We start from the raw sequence: 14,838 nt of genomic DNA, 5'->3' as shown, positions 1-14,838 counted from the left end.
AACTCTAGAAATTGGAATTAACCAAGTAAATGAATATTTCCGAAGATGTTATAGAATTACAAAGAAAATAGCCTTATAATTACATATCTGGATGGAGTAATTTGGTTAGATTAATTTTTTTCTGTATTATTGTCCTCATGTGCTATTATGAGGGAGTTCATACAAAGATGACAGTTTTTAAAAATGAATAAATAAATTAGAAAACTGAACAATCTTATTTGTGGAAGAAAAGCAAATTCTTTCTAATTACTTGCTAAAGCAGAATTTTTTTCCTAGTGAAAGACCCAATTTTAATCTTGTGTGACATCATCATAGATAAGAATCACTTTGTAAGAATTATTACGTTAAATGCATCAGAAATTCCTACAGAAAATGAAACTCTAATATATGCCTTTTATAAAGTATTGTCACTTTCACTGTAGTAAAACAGCTTCCAACGGATAACAAGTTGAGCTTGATTTTTGTTGTTGGTAACTCAGACTTCATTTCTTGTGTGAGAGGGTTGTGTCATTTCTTGTTTGAGAGGGTTGTGTAGTCATTTTTATCACACATCATTAGAAATACAATTTGTTAGAACAAAGACTGTTGTATAAGTATCATTACATCGTCCTGTATGATTAAATGAGGGCTGTATTGGAGCTTTTTCTGGCAGTGGCAGCTGTAGCCAACCAAGTTCAGCCTATAAAAGAATTCCTGTGACTAACTGGTACTAATTGTTTGTAGAACAACCAGTGGGAGTAGTATCACGCATGCTATGGAAATGGAATATTCCAAGATCAAATGGTTTGTCCCTTGTTTTCACCACTTACTTGTGGTCAGATTATATTACAGTATCCATGGGAGATTCATTCCAGGACCCCCAAGGATACCAAAACCCAGAGATGCTCAAGTCCCTTATATAAAATGGCATAGTGTTTGCTTACAACCTACACACATTCTCCTGTATACTTTAAATCATCTCTCAATTACTTATAATATCTAATATAGTGTAAATGCTACATAAATAGCTGTAAATACAATGTAATTGCTATGTAACTAGTTGTGAGTACTACGTAAATAAACAGTTGCCAGAGCTAGGCGAACTCAAGTTTTGCTTTTTGAAACTTTCTGGAATCCTCCCCCCCAACGTTGGTTTTATCTGTGGATAGTAATCCTCAAATGTGGAGGGCCAACTGTAATTATATAATCGGGCCAAGTGAAGCGGGGGCTTTTAGTCTGTTGCTGGTTTTGGAAGATAACTTGGTGTTCATCTGTTCAGGCCTCTAATAAAGAGGGAAATTGAGGCTTAGAGAGCAGTTGAAGTGTTAAGTTACCGACCTGGAAACTTTTTTTGCTCACACACACACACCCCATCAGATTTTTAAGCATACTCTATAATATATATGAGTATATTACTTTATAAATTATATATTTTGGGGACTTCGGGAACTAAGATCCTGCATACCTCGAGGCGCAGCCAAAAAAAAAAAGATATACTTTTATGTAATTTAAAATATACAGTAAGTTCCCTACATATGAACCTTCACATTGTGAACTTTCAAAGATGCGAATGTTCATTCCCATGCCCAGTCAGGTAAGTTCGTTCCCGTGTCTAGCGTACATTGTCACATGCAGCTCGCCCTCCGTCTCCTATCGCTGACGATCCCTCAGCTCTACCATCTCCCACCTCCTCTCCCTCCTCCTGTCAGTAACTCTTCTTGCCTGTTCACTTGATGCCAGCCCCTGTATGCCAGCTGTTGTACTGTACTACTGTACTTTTCAAGGTACTGTACTGTAAGATTAAAAATGTTTTCTTTATTTTTTGTTTGTTTTTTATGTATTAGTTGTGTGAAAAGTATTATAAACCTATTACAGTACAGTACTATATAGCCGATTATGTTAGTTGGGTACCTAGGCTAACTCTGCTGGACTCATGAAGAAATTGGACTTACAAATGCGCTCTTGGAACGGAACTCGTTCATATGTAGGGGACTTAACTGTATTAGTCCCTAAAGTAAACATTACAAATATTTAATAACATAAATGCTTAAACTAAAATTTTAATAGAGAAGAGACAAAAAAGAAATAGATGGTTTAATATTTTCTTCCCACACCCCAAAGATTGTTGGTATATGCACCCTACTTTGGAGACCACTGATTTAGGTCCCTTAAGTTAAAAAAAGAAAAAGAAAAAGAAAAAAGAAACTTGCTGTTAAGGAAAGAGAGAGACTGTGGAAGAAGAGTTCAAGATTTGGGGGGATGTGGAAGGGTTTGCGACACTTATTCACTGTGAATATCTAGGTTAGTCAGAAGTATTACAGGACGACTCTCTTTGATTTTACTTCCCTTCTGTATATGAGTTTGTTTAGACAAGGAGCACTACAACTCGTATTGCAGTAAAAAGAGAAGAAGAGAAAATAGCTTGAAGAAGTGGTCAGGGAGGCGTATAAATCAGAACCCTTTCAGAGTGACAAAAACTCAACTAAAACTAAATTTCACAAAAATCAATTTATTATCTTAATAAAAGTGTACCTAGGATCTCCTAGGATGACGGTTATCTTAGGCATAGCTGGATCGAGAAACTCAAATGATGTCATCACATTTCCCCTGGTACTGTTTCTCAGCAGCTAGTGGAGAGCCCTTTCCACCTGGTGGGCAACATGATTGCTAGCAGCCCTAACCTCCTATCAGCCCTGGTTACCAACTCCAGTGGAGAGAGGGCATTTCTCTCTGAATGTCTTATTTTCAGCCCAGGGAGGGCTGGTCTACCCAGGCTGGGTCATGTGGACTCTGACCCATTAGGTGGGCCATATGATGGACCATCCACCTTTACCCCATGAAAAGAGGGTAAGAAAAGTCCTTACAGCTGAGAGGAGACATTTATAAAAAAGGGAGAGGGGTTTGATTCTGAATATCTCCAAATAGTTATTATTTCCATGCTAGCAGAGCTCACCTCTGTTGGGTTTTAGAGGTATTTAAAAAGATATTTAAAAAAAAAACAGAATTGTTTCTCTATTAATTAATCTTTGCTTTGCAGTTGACTCAAGCAAAAAGTTTATAGCATTTAGAAATGCATTGCCATAAATGACAACTGGAACTCCTTTTTCAGTGTCAAGAGCAGCCTTGAGAGAGGTATTTATAGAAGGAGCAGATCTGCTTCTGATTTTAGTTCACCCAGAGGCATGCAGGCATTTTGGACCAATTACTATTTTATTACTAGACCTTGAGATAAATCACATCCTGTGCCGTTAGTACTTGAAGGATTAGTGGCTTCAAGGATTTATGTGGATTAATTGGGGATTGTACGTTAGATTGCCGTGTTTAAAACCACCGTCATCCTGCAAATCATTTTCATTAGTGCTTTATTCAAAATTCTCTAGCCTTATATAATACTGACGTTGCAGGGAAGTTTCTTTATTTATTCGTGGTTTGGCCATGGCCTCTCCCCCATGCCTTACCCCCTACAGTGGAGTGTAATAGCTCTGCCTAGGGGTATGCTGAGCATCTAAAAGCAGAGCAGCTTCTGGTATTGCAAAGATTACTTCATCTGCTTCAGCGGAACAGTGCCCAAAATTTACTTGACCTTGTACTGAAAGAGACAACATGAGGTACAAGAAATATATGGCTATTCTGGAAGCAGCAGTTGGTATCACCCCACTTAACAAAAGAGAACTTCTACCTGAGAGCAGAAGACACGTGAACCTTTGGCAGCACCCCGGGTAAGCAGCGGAGACCAGAAGATGCTTTGTGTGTTTCTGGGGCCTAGATGGAAGAAAGTGTCATCCCTGTCATAAGGGTAATAGATGTTGAGTTCTTCGCTGAGAACTTGTTTCTTTCTTTGCTTTTCTTTTTGTGTAGTTAGCCTCCCATTTATTTGTTTAGTTCTTATCAGCATTTTAAATAACATTGCTCCCCAAAGCAATTTATACACTTTATCTCATTTATCATATTCATTTTCTAAGCACACTACCTTTTTATGGCTAAAGTTAAATTCCATTTCAAGTTCCATCTGAGCTGATTCCAAATTTGTGTCATCTCAGCAAATGAGAACTTGTTTCTTCCTGGCAGATATGGCCTTCCCAGACTGGATTAAAATAGTCAGTAATGAAATTCATGGAAATAATACTCTAAGAAAATTCCTGGTCTAGCAGTCAAGAAGATGAAGTAATGGGTGTGTCTAGAGCCCATTTTTACATTCAGATATTTTAATTTCATGATTTTGAAATTTTTTTTACACGGTCTATAAACGTAGCAGTTCTTAAAGATGAAGTAAATTGTGACTTATTTTTTTTTCCTACAATGCAAGTATTTTTCTGACTGAAATGTACATGCAGACTATGTTTCAGGTAAACACTTCTCTTGAAACAGAAGTCTTTGCTTCACATCTCTTTTTATAGCCCCACTGATTTACCATGTTGAAGAAGCGTTTCTGAATGGTTAAGAGGCCTCAATCCTGACTTTATTCTCTGAAGTCCTTCATCCATGTCTTTTATATGTTGAGAAGTGTAACTGAAGGTGTCTGTATGGTACACAGTATTTTTTTTTTTAAGAAGATGTTGGGGGTAGGAGTTTATTAATTAGTTTATTTATTTTTGCTGTGTTGCAGCTTCGTTTCCGTGCGAGGGCTTTCTCTAGTTGTGGCAAGCGGGGGCCACTCTTCATCGAGGTGCGCGTGCCTCTCACTGTGGCGGCCTCTCTTGTTGCGGAGCACAGGCTCCAGACGCACAGGCTCAGCAGTTGTGGCTCACGGGCCTAGTTGCTCCGCGGCACGTGGGATCCTTCCAGACCAGGGCTCGAACCCATGTCCCCTGCATTAGCAGGCAGACTCCCAACCACTGCTCCACCAGGGAAGCCCCGGTACACAGTATTTTTAAAGACCAAATTCAATTTTTAAACCGAACAAGCCACACATTGCCACTCAAGGACCAGCTTGAGGCATCTGTCTAGCTAATGATATTTCTTTTTAAAAAATAGAAAGTCACTAGCTCATTTTATCATATAAACAACAGATATTCAGAAAAACAAGGAAGAAAAAAATCATCCGTAGTCCCATCTTCCTGAAAGGATTACTATAATCATTTAGGTCAGTAGTTCTCAAGGGAGGGGGTGCAGTGGCAGGAATTGTCCCCTAAAGGATATTTGGCAATGTCTGGTCACAGTTCTGGTTGTTCCAGCCCTTGGGGGTTGGATGTGGAATTGGTATCTAGTGGGTAGAGGCCAGGGATGCTGCCCAACATCCTACAATGGACAGGACGGCCCCCGCCCCCCACAATAAAGAATCATCCAGTAAAAAAATGTCCATGCTACTGCTGTTGAGACACTTGATTTAGGTAGATTCTCTTCGAATCTAAAAGGTAGTTTTTATTGGAAATAAATTAGGTATTTCTTTGGGAAGTTTCAGAGATGCTTTAGAATGGAATCCCGAGGCGGCATGATGACAAGGATGACTTTGCTGTTGTCTTGAAAGTCAAAGGAAGTGAGTATATGTGTAGAGGGTGCAAGAGGTATAGAGTGACCCTAGGAGAGGCATTGTGGGTCAGTGTTTAGTGATGACTATGGAAAACATGTAATGACCAAAATGTGATTCCTCAAGTAGCCGCTAGAGATTGGGCATACCTTAGCCCGGCCCTTTGTCCCAGAATGGCAGAAATTTAGAGCTGGGAGGACCTTTTGTAAGGGGTGGCAAACAAGTTTCATAAGTCAGGCCAAAGCCTGCTGATGGGTGGATGACTTAGAGGGTCAAGTCAGGGAGGATCCCCAGGCCACGTATGGAATATTGTGAATAATGAGGGATGTTTGTTCTGGACATATAATATGGAGAATTGGGAAGCTGCAATACACATGGCTTATATCTTTACCATTCCTTAATTCTAATTTGGTCTTCGAATTTTACAAGTGTGAAACAGCCTCATCTGAAGTCATCATGATCAAGGGCTTGGCCCTCACAGACAGCAGCTGGATGTTCTTAGTTTCTGGCTCGGGATCATTCATTAAGGGATTAACCCTAAACAAACACACATGATTCAGATGTGTAAATTGATTGCCACATTCTTTATTTCTTTTTGGAGATAACCTTTTCCAGCCCTCAGGATGAGTAAGTACCCTAGGTAGAACCACCTCTGGTTCTCCTCAATTCCCAAGTCTAGCCAAACAGAAGTCAAATTATTCATTCCAAAGTGATCCTTAATAAGGGAAGTTGAGTGTTCCTTTTTTTTTTTTTTCTTAAGAGAACATTCCTTTAAACCTGATGAAATAGCACTGCATCACAGGTCAAGATCTTCCCTATATCTGTAAAACTTTGAGTTCCTTGAATATATACATGGACAAAAGAGTATTTTGCTGACTCTCATGTTTTGTTTGCTGACTCTCTTATCACCTCACACAGCCTTCCTGTGGACATATAAATATCCCTTGCTGACCTTGTAGTAAACTCTCCTTTCCCGGTATCCTAGGACGGATTATCTCCTTCTGATTAATTTACTTAATGAGTTCTAAATCCTTCAGAGGCACCTTGATATCTTATTTCTCACCCTTTAATGTGCATATGAATCACTCTGTTAAGTGCAGATTCTAATTCTGCAGATGTGTTGGGGCCTGAGAGTCTGCATTTTAATATGCTTCCAGGTGATACTGTCAGTTCAGGTGATGCCCACCCAGTGGATGGTCCAGATGTTGCTGATGCTTCCGTCTTGCACCACACTTGGAGGAACAAGCATCTAGAGAGGCACTTTCCATGATATCCTACTTGTTCTCTCTTGACCTCAGAGTTCTCTGATCTTCCTGAAAACTTTTTGTCCCAATACCTTCCCTTCCTGCTGCTGTTAGACATCTCAGTGGGAAGAAGCTAGGTGGTTGGCTGTGCTGCTACAGAGGGAAATCTGCCCACCAGCATTCATACTGGAGATTTCTGTTGAGGTGGTTGACTGAATAGTGGGGCCAGTATTTCTTCCAAGAGTTCTATCCCTTTCATTCTTTTCAAGAAATATTCCAGTTGCTTCAACTTACATATAATACTGCATAGTATTTAAGAGCAGCTCCTTTTGTGTTTCAAAACATAATTGGAAGTCAGGTCATGATTGAGTTTTCAAACCTCGAGGAATTCTTTCACCACCAACCCCCTCCTCTCTTTAGTACTTTTGTCTTGCTGTCTGCAAACAGGCCTGTGCTGGGGCTTCTACTCTGCAAAATGTAATCACATGATAGGCCAAAACTGGCTGAACCAACCAATTGACTGTACGTTGCAAGTTTATTGAAGCACAGATTGGATGTCTTACACATGTGTCTATTGACCCTAATGCCCGGCAAATGACAGGTGCACAGCAAATATTTTGCCAGTGCTTGGTTTTAGCATAGACACAAATGAAAAAAAAATTTTTTTTAAAAGAATTGACATCCATTTACAAAACTACTGAGCCACTTATGGATTTCCCTTTTATTTTATTTTATTTTTTTTTTGTGGTACGCGGGCCTCTCAGTGTTGTGGCCTCTCCCGTTGCAGAGCACAGGCTCCAGACGCGCAGGCTCTGGACACACAGGCCCAGCGGCCGTGGCTAACGGACCTAGCCACTCCGCGGCATGTGGGATCCTCCCAGACCGGGGCACGAACCCGTGTCGCCTGCATCGGCAGGCGGACTCTCAACCACTGCGCCACCAGGGAAGCCCTGGATTTCCCTTTTAAAATTTTGTGAAGTTTTCCAGCACTAACTCATGTTACCTGACAAAATATTTGCATATTGAACACCAAGAGTATTATTTAGGTTTTTCTTCCAAGCTTATTACTGACAAGGTAGCCCTAGTCAATACTAGTGTATTTCAGAAATGGCTGATTGTTATTGGTGGTTCCTGTACATGTCAAAAACATCAGGCAATATCATAAAAGAAAGTTAAAATCAGGATGTTCTCAAAATTCAGAAAACTGATTTAATTCAAAAGCAAGCCATTTCAATAAAAGCAGCAAACTCTCTTTGGAACTGACACCTGTAGGAAAATTTCATATTAAGGCCAAAAGCATAACCAAGCCCATCTTGATCTGCTGGGCATGTATTTATCGTGGGAAGTAATAATAGAAACCATATATGGGCTGGGCTGTAATCCTGTTGCTTGCTTTGTAGGATATCCAGATGGCTCTGCTTTAGCCTGGGCTCACATTTCCTGCTGATCCTTGGAGAAGGGAAATGTGTCCCCTGCCTGTACAAATAGAATGGACACTATCTCTTATTTCTGTTGCATTGTGTAGGGAGTGTTTTGCACAGATGCCACAATATCACTTTGTCTAGCAAACAGAAGAGTATGTTCAGAACTGGTGAGAAGCCACATTCCTCCTCCCACTGTTAGGGCTCTCTGCGATGCCCCACGTGAGGCTGCCGGGGCCCAGGCCCAGCCCAGAAATGAACTTGCCTCCTTGCGTTGTGTGAAAGGCACATGCAGGATTCAGAAAAATGTCCAGAAGGGGTTTTCTTGGATTTCCCTGGGCTGAGGGGTAAAAAGAAAAACGTATTTGCCATCTTTTCTGATTCGTGGCAACCCACACATAAATATATAGAGACTAGCCAGTATTGTAATTATCTTTTAGTTGAAAATGTTTTCTCTATTGTATATTTTAAAATGGTAAATTTTATATTAAGTGTATTTTACCGCAATTTTAAAAAAGTTTTCTCTAGATGTTTTCTCACCTGCTGGGTACTTTTTTTTTAACCTGAAAAGTAAATTCTTATAAGAGCTTGGTCCTCAGGTGGATTCATGGTGCCCAACTTCACGTGATTACTCATTTTTTTCCACTTTTTGAAGACTGGAAACATTAGGGGCAGCAATTTCACTCAGAGATATATTTCCAAGAGAAATGAAAACTAGGTCCATATACACATTTGTGCATAATAGCTAAAAAGTAGAAACAACAAACCAAATGTCCATCATCTGTAAAGTAGGTAAGTATGATATATCCATACAGTGGAGTGAAGCTCTGACACAGGCTACAATGCAGATGCAACTTGGAAGCCTTAATGCTAAGTGAAAGAAGCCAGTCACAAAAGGTCACGTATTGTATGAGTTCATTTGTATGGAATCTCCAGAAGGGGTAACTATATAGAAACCCAAATTAGATTGGTGGTTGCCTAGGGCTAGGGTGGGGGAAGGGAGGGAATTGGAGGATTAGGCAGTGATATCTGAGGGGTCCTGGGTTTCTTTCTTGAAGTAATGAAAATATTTTAACATAGATTGTGGTTATGGTTGCACAAGTCTGGGAATATATTAAAAGCCATACTATAAATGGGTAAATTGTACAGAATGTGAACTTCAGTGCATTTCGAAGATCTTGCCAAGCTGGGCATGACTGTGCCGGATTTTTAACAACACTGTCTTTTTCAGGGTGCGAAGTACCACATTATTATCATCTCCCTGTGAGTGGGATTGGCACCCCAGCTGCACCTCCGGGCACAAGTGCTCCAGGAAACACAGACTAGTGCCGGTTGACAGCCTGCTTTACCAGGTACTTGCTTTTTTTGTCTCTCATCAGCCTAGTTACTGGCTTTCCTCCACCAAAAGTGTGATGTAAATTATGTCACATCCTGGAAGTCAAGGCCACCATTTTTGATGTTGCTGATAGTGAAACTGTTTAATATCCAGGAAAATTTAATTGTAATGGCCTATTTCCCAAAGAACAGAAAGATCTTACCCGCATTTATGATCTGAATGGATAGGTAATTTTGGGCGAATGCCAGCTGAGGTGCTTCCTGCTAAAGCATGTAAGTCCAACCCCCGTAGTTCAGAATAAATGCCTAGCAAGGTATTTTGAGGTCTAGGGTTATAGGTCATTTTGGTAGGTCACGTTTGTTCTATTAGCTTTGAGGTAGCTGAATTATATAACAGTGGTAAGCACTTTGCTGAAAATAAAAAAGACATCAGTCACACTGGCTTCTAGAGATTAATTATGTACAGGCTTTTAGCAAAATAGGTGAGTATTACCTATTTACTGATTCAATTTTAAGTACGAATTAAATGGGATTTACAAGGTATTAAATTTTATTTTGACAGATGCTGGGATGTATTTGTTCTTAGTTACACTTACCACTGATTATAGGCGTGACCATGGATGGCTGGAATGGGGTTAGAATTTTTTCCGTGTGCTTGTTTCATAATTCCTGTCTGTTGAAGCTCGAGGACCCTGCTGGGGTGGATTCCAACTGCATGTCAGCATTGGAGTTTAGTGGAGTGTGAATAGCAGCTGTTCAAATCCTAGGGTTCCTGCCTTCCGACTCTGTGATCTTGGCACATCTTAATATCTGAGAGCCCCAGATCTGTAAAAAGGGAGGGTTAGGGAATTCCCTGGTGGTCCAGTGGGTAGGACGCTGCGCTTTCACTGCTGAGGGCATGGGTTCAATCCCTGGTCAGGGAACTAAGATCCCCCAAGCCGTGCAGAGCAGCCAAAAAAAAAAAGGGAGTGTTAACCTGAAGCTGAATGAGTTAACATACAGCAAGCACTGGGCAAAAACCAAGGCCTTTCTTGGAGTCTAGTTGTCCAAATGGGGACACTTGCGTGGGGAAGTCCTTAGTGTCCACTGAACTGACAGGGCTGGGAGTGGATTTTGTTTACTGAGATGTTCTCTGTGGAGCTCGTAAAGGTTCCAAACATAAGACAGATGCTTGCCCAGACCCCGGAAGTGGTTTTCCTGAAAGTAGATTTCTAGGTAGGATCTGTTGCTTTAGTCAAATGACTTACAGGGGCGGCATGGAGTATGGCAGAGGGGCTGGAGCCGGCATTGTCTTTGGAGGGAAGGATCTTTCTGACTCAGGCAAGCCCTTTCTGATAAATATCTCCCTGGTCTGATTCCCTACACTAGTGACCACATTCCCTTCAACATCAGTTTGTTTTCCCAAGTCAGCGTCTTATTCCAAAGCTCTTTCATGTGTAAACACTGAAGCTTGGGTTTCTGGGTAAATTAGCCTCAGGTGAGCTTGTGTGGTGAGGTTCTTTTTTTCCCCACATGGCTATAGTTTCAAATCCAGCAAACATTTATTAAGAGCCTTTTATTTGCCAGGCACTGGGCAAGGTGTTTTCACTCATCTTGTTTATCCTCAGAACATTCCTGAGGAGCTATTGCCAGCTCCCTCTTGCAAAAAGGAAACTGAGATTCAAAGATTTTAAATGGTTTCCCCAAGATCGCATAGCCTCTGATTCCTAAGTTCAGTGAGATTCCTATAGTAGCAGCTGTTTTCTATACTAACTTTACAGAGCTTGAAGACTTAACTCCTGAACTAGGATAGTAACAGGCTTTTCTCAAGGGCCAGTTCCGATCGATTGATAGTGGCTGCCTGGAGCGAAGGAATCCTAGATGCTGTCCACGTTTGTTGAGCAAGAATGTTGTGATCCATGCGCAATGTCTGGTATGGGCGGAGGAGGGTCCCTGTAGAGCACACTCTTGACCTGAGGTTTCTGATCATCAGCTTCTACCTGCGGCTGTCCTCCTTTACAGTCTTGGAGGCTCTGGAGAGCACTATTTGCCTGGCGCTTGTTTGTTGCTACTTTAAGGGGCTTTGGTGTTCACTTTTCTGATGTGGCAAAATCACCTTTGCCTCTTTGCTCTCAGGAAGGATGCTAAGAGTCTGGGCAGAGACTCACTTCCTAGATACGGATTCTCACTGTTAGGTAATTTAGATACTTTAGAGTTATTACCAGCTCATCCCATAATATGGGCATAGAAAAGTGAGTTGAAGGTAAACATTAAAAACTTCTGTGCCCCTGGGAGCCCCTCTGCAGTGCCCTCTCCCCTGGGGGCGCCTCATCAGTAGGGGTACCTGGGGAGCTCACACCAGCAGCCCAAGCTCTTCATGTGGAACTGAAGACACTCATCACAGTAGCTCTAACTTTAACTGCATCAAAATCACCTGGAGGGCTTGTTAAAACCACAGATTCCGGGGTCTCACCCCCCAGAATTGCAGCTTCAGTCAGTCTGGGGTGAGGCCCAGGAATTTGAATTTCTAACAAGTTCCCATTCAGACTCATACTTCTGCTTTCCCAACCATGCTTTGAGAACCACTAACTTGGACGGTACTTTTTTTTTTTTTAATTAATTTTATGGCTGTGTTGGGTCTTCATCGCTGCAGACGGGCTTTCTCTTGTTGCGGCAAGCGGGGGCTACTCTTTGTTGCGGTGCGCAGGCTTCTCATTGTGGTGGCTTCTCTTGCTACGAAGCACGGGCTCTAGGCATGTGGGCTTCAGTAGTTGTGGCTCACGGGCTCTAGAGCACAGGCTCAGTAGTTGTGGTGCACGGGCTTAGTTGCTCCATGGCATGTAGGATCTTCCCAGACCAGGGATCGAACCCGTGTACCCTGCATTGGCAGGTGGATTCTTAACCACTGCGCCGCCAGGAAAGTCCCTGGACAGTACTTTTAACAGCTGCTGTAGAGCATGGTTTGTTTATAGGTGGTGTGTGGCCAGTTTCCCTACCTGTGGTGAAGGGTTTCTTTCCACAAACATTTAATGAGCGCCTCACACAGCACTGCCTGAGGGAGATTTAGAGGAACGTAAAGGCTTGTCCATCTGGGAGTCTAATTTGGGATCATTAATTACATTGCTGTGTGAAAAGGGCTGCTCTCACCCTGTACTGTAAGCAGAAGGCCTGAGGCAGTGATTATGTGACAGGAGGCCTCCTGGGGGAGGTGATATTGGAGAGGAACCTGAGGAGGGAAAGTCGTTGGCCAGGTATACAAAGAGGGGAAAAGAAATGCGGGGAGCCGGACTGTGCATCAGAGGCCTGGAGACGCTGCACTGAGTGAGAAGAAACGTAGTTTGTGGTGAGAATTCCATTGTAATTCTGATAGGAAGTGAAGTATCAACCTACAGTAATAAAGGTGGAAGCTTTTTGTTTATTGGGGTGCTTATTACAGTGTACTTGGTACTGCGCTGAGTGTTTTACCTGCATGTCTTCATTTAATTCTCATACCCACCCTATGAGGTGTAGGTCCAACTGTCATCTTGATTTGTATTAGTTTCCTAGGACTGCAGTAAAAATAAAATATCGCAGACTGGGTGGTGTAAACAACAGAAAGTATTGTCTCGCAGTTTGGGAGGCTAGAGGTCTGAAATCAAGTTGTTGGCAGGGTTGGTTCGTTCTGAGAGTTATGAGGGAAGGATCTGTTCCAGGCCTCTCTCCTTAGCTTGTCGGAGGTCATCTTCCCTCTCTATGTGTCTGTCTCTGTGTCCAAATTTAACCTTTTTATAAGGATACCAGTCATACTTGATTAGGACCCACCGTAAAGACCTCACTTCAACTTGGTTACCTCTTTACAGACCCTGTCTCCAAATAATATCATATTCTGAGGTAATGAGGGCTAGAACTTCAACATGTGAATTTGAGGAAACACGATACAACTCATTACACCATTTTACAGATGCAGAAATGGAAGCTTAGAGGGTTTAGATAAGCTGACCAAATCACACAACCATTGGGTCCAACCATGTAAACTTGCCATTTTTATAGCTCAGAAACAGTTGAATAGTGGCGATGTCATACTTTAAACCTAAGAAGTAGCAGAACTGGGGCTTGTCGAAACCCAGGTCTGATTCACCTTGTGCTCTTTCACCCAGTGCTTCAATTTGTTTACTAGCTTTTCCTTTTTTTCTGCTGTTTCCTCATGGTTCACTGGGAAAAGCAGTGGTGTGGAGATTAGGATACCAAGCCACTAGCTTGTTTGTTTCTGGTTCTTGAGTTTCTGGATGAGATACTCTTATATTACAGTTTTCTATACTGCCTGTTTAAGGAGAGTGGTCAGAAATTGAGTATGTGAAATTTAACATTCACTGCTAGTAAAATGTTAAATACCTATACATACACAGGTTATCTGAGTATAGATGTTCTATTCTTTTTTCTGTAAGAAGGGAATTACACCCCACCTTTTTTTTTTTAACATCTTTCTTGCAGTAAAATTGCTTTACAATGGTGTGTTAGTTTCTGCTGTATAACAAAGTGAATCACCTATACATAAACGTATATCCCCATATCTCCTCCCTCTTGTGTCTCCCTCCCACCTTCCCTATCCCACCCCTCTAGGTGGTCAAAAAGCACCGAGCTGATCTCCCTGTGCTATGTGGCTGCTTCCCACTAGCTATTTTACATTTGGTAGTGTATATATGTCCACGCCACTCTCTCACTTTGGCCCAGCTTACCCTTCCCCCTCCCCATGTCCTCAAGTCCATTCTCTACGTCTGCGTCTTTATTCCTGTGCTGCCCCTAGGTTGATTAGAACCACATTTTTTTTAGATTCCATATATGTGTGTTAGCATATGGTATTTGTTTTTCTCTTTCTGACTTACTTCACTCTGTATGACTACTTCACTCTGTATGACAGTCCCTAGGTCCATCCACCTCACTACAAATAACTCAATTTCGTTTCTTTTTATGGCTGAGTAATATTCCGTTGTATGTATGTGCCACATCTTCTTTATCCATTCATCTGTCAATGGACACTTAGGTTGCTTCCATGGCCTGGCTATTGTAAATAGAGCTGCAATGAACATTTTGGTACATGACTCTTTTTGAATCACGGTTTTCTCAGGGTATATGCCCAGTAGTGGCATTGCTGGGTCATATGGTAGTTTTATTTTTAGTTTTTTAAGGAACGTCCAAACTGTTCTCCTAGTGGTTGTATCAATTTACATTCCCATCAACAGTGCAAGAGGGTTCCCTTTTCTCCACACGCTCTCCAGCATTTATTGTTTGTAGATTTTTTGATGATGGCCATTCTGACCAATGTGACGTGATACCTCATTGTAGTTTTGATTTGCATTTCTCTAATGATTACTGACGTTGAGCATCCTTTCATTTGTTTGTTGGTAATCTGTATATCTTCTTTGGAGAAACGTCT

The 14,838-nt window shown here is 41.5% G+C and overlaps 1 protein-coding gene across 2 annotated transcripts in view; it reads left to right on the top strand.

Annotated features, from left to right (window-relative positions):
* The window catches only part of TJP2 (tight junction protein 2), a 133,832-nt gene that overhangs the window by 18,717 nt on the left and 100,277 nt on the right, over nt 1-14,838 (top strand). For both annotated transcript variants that reach the window (XM_067744224.1, XM_067744221.1), the window contains one exon: nt 9,343-9,463. The gene's annotated coding sequence lies outside the window, so the exon portion shown is untranslated. Of the gene's footprint in view, nt 1-9,342; nt 9,464-14,838 lie in introns of those variants that run through there.

The sequence above is a fragment of the Pseudorca crassidens genome, chromosome 7 (assembly GCF_039906515.1).
Source record: "Pseudorca crassidens isolate mPseCra1 chromosome 7, mPseCra1.hap1, whole genome shotgun sequence".
Classification (NCBI taxonomy): Eukaryota; Metazoa; Chordata; class Mammalia; order Artiodactyla; family Delphinidae; genus Pseudorca; species Pseudorca crassidens.
Note: the sequence above shows the minus strand (reverse complement) of the source record. Positions and strands in the feature narration are given on the sequence as shown.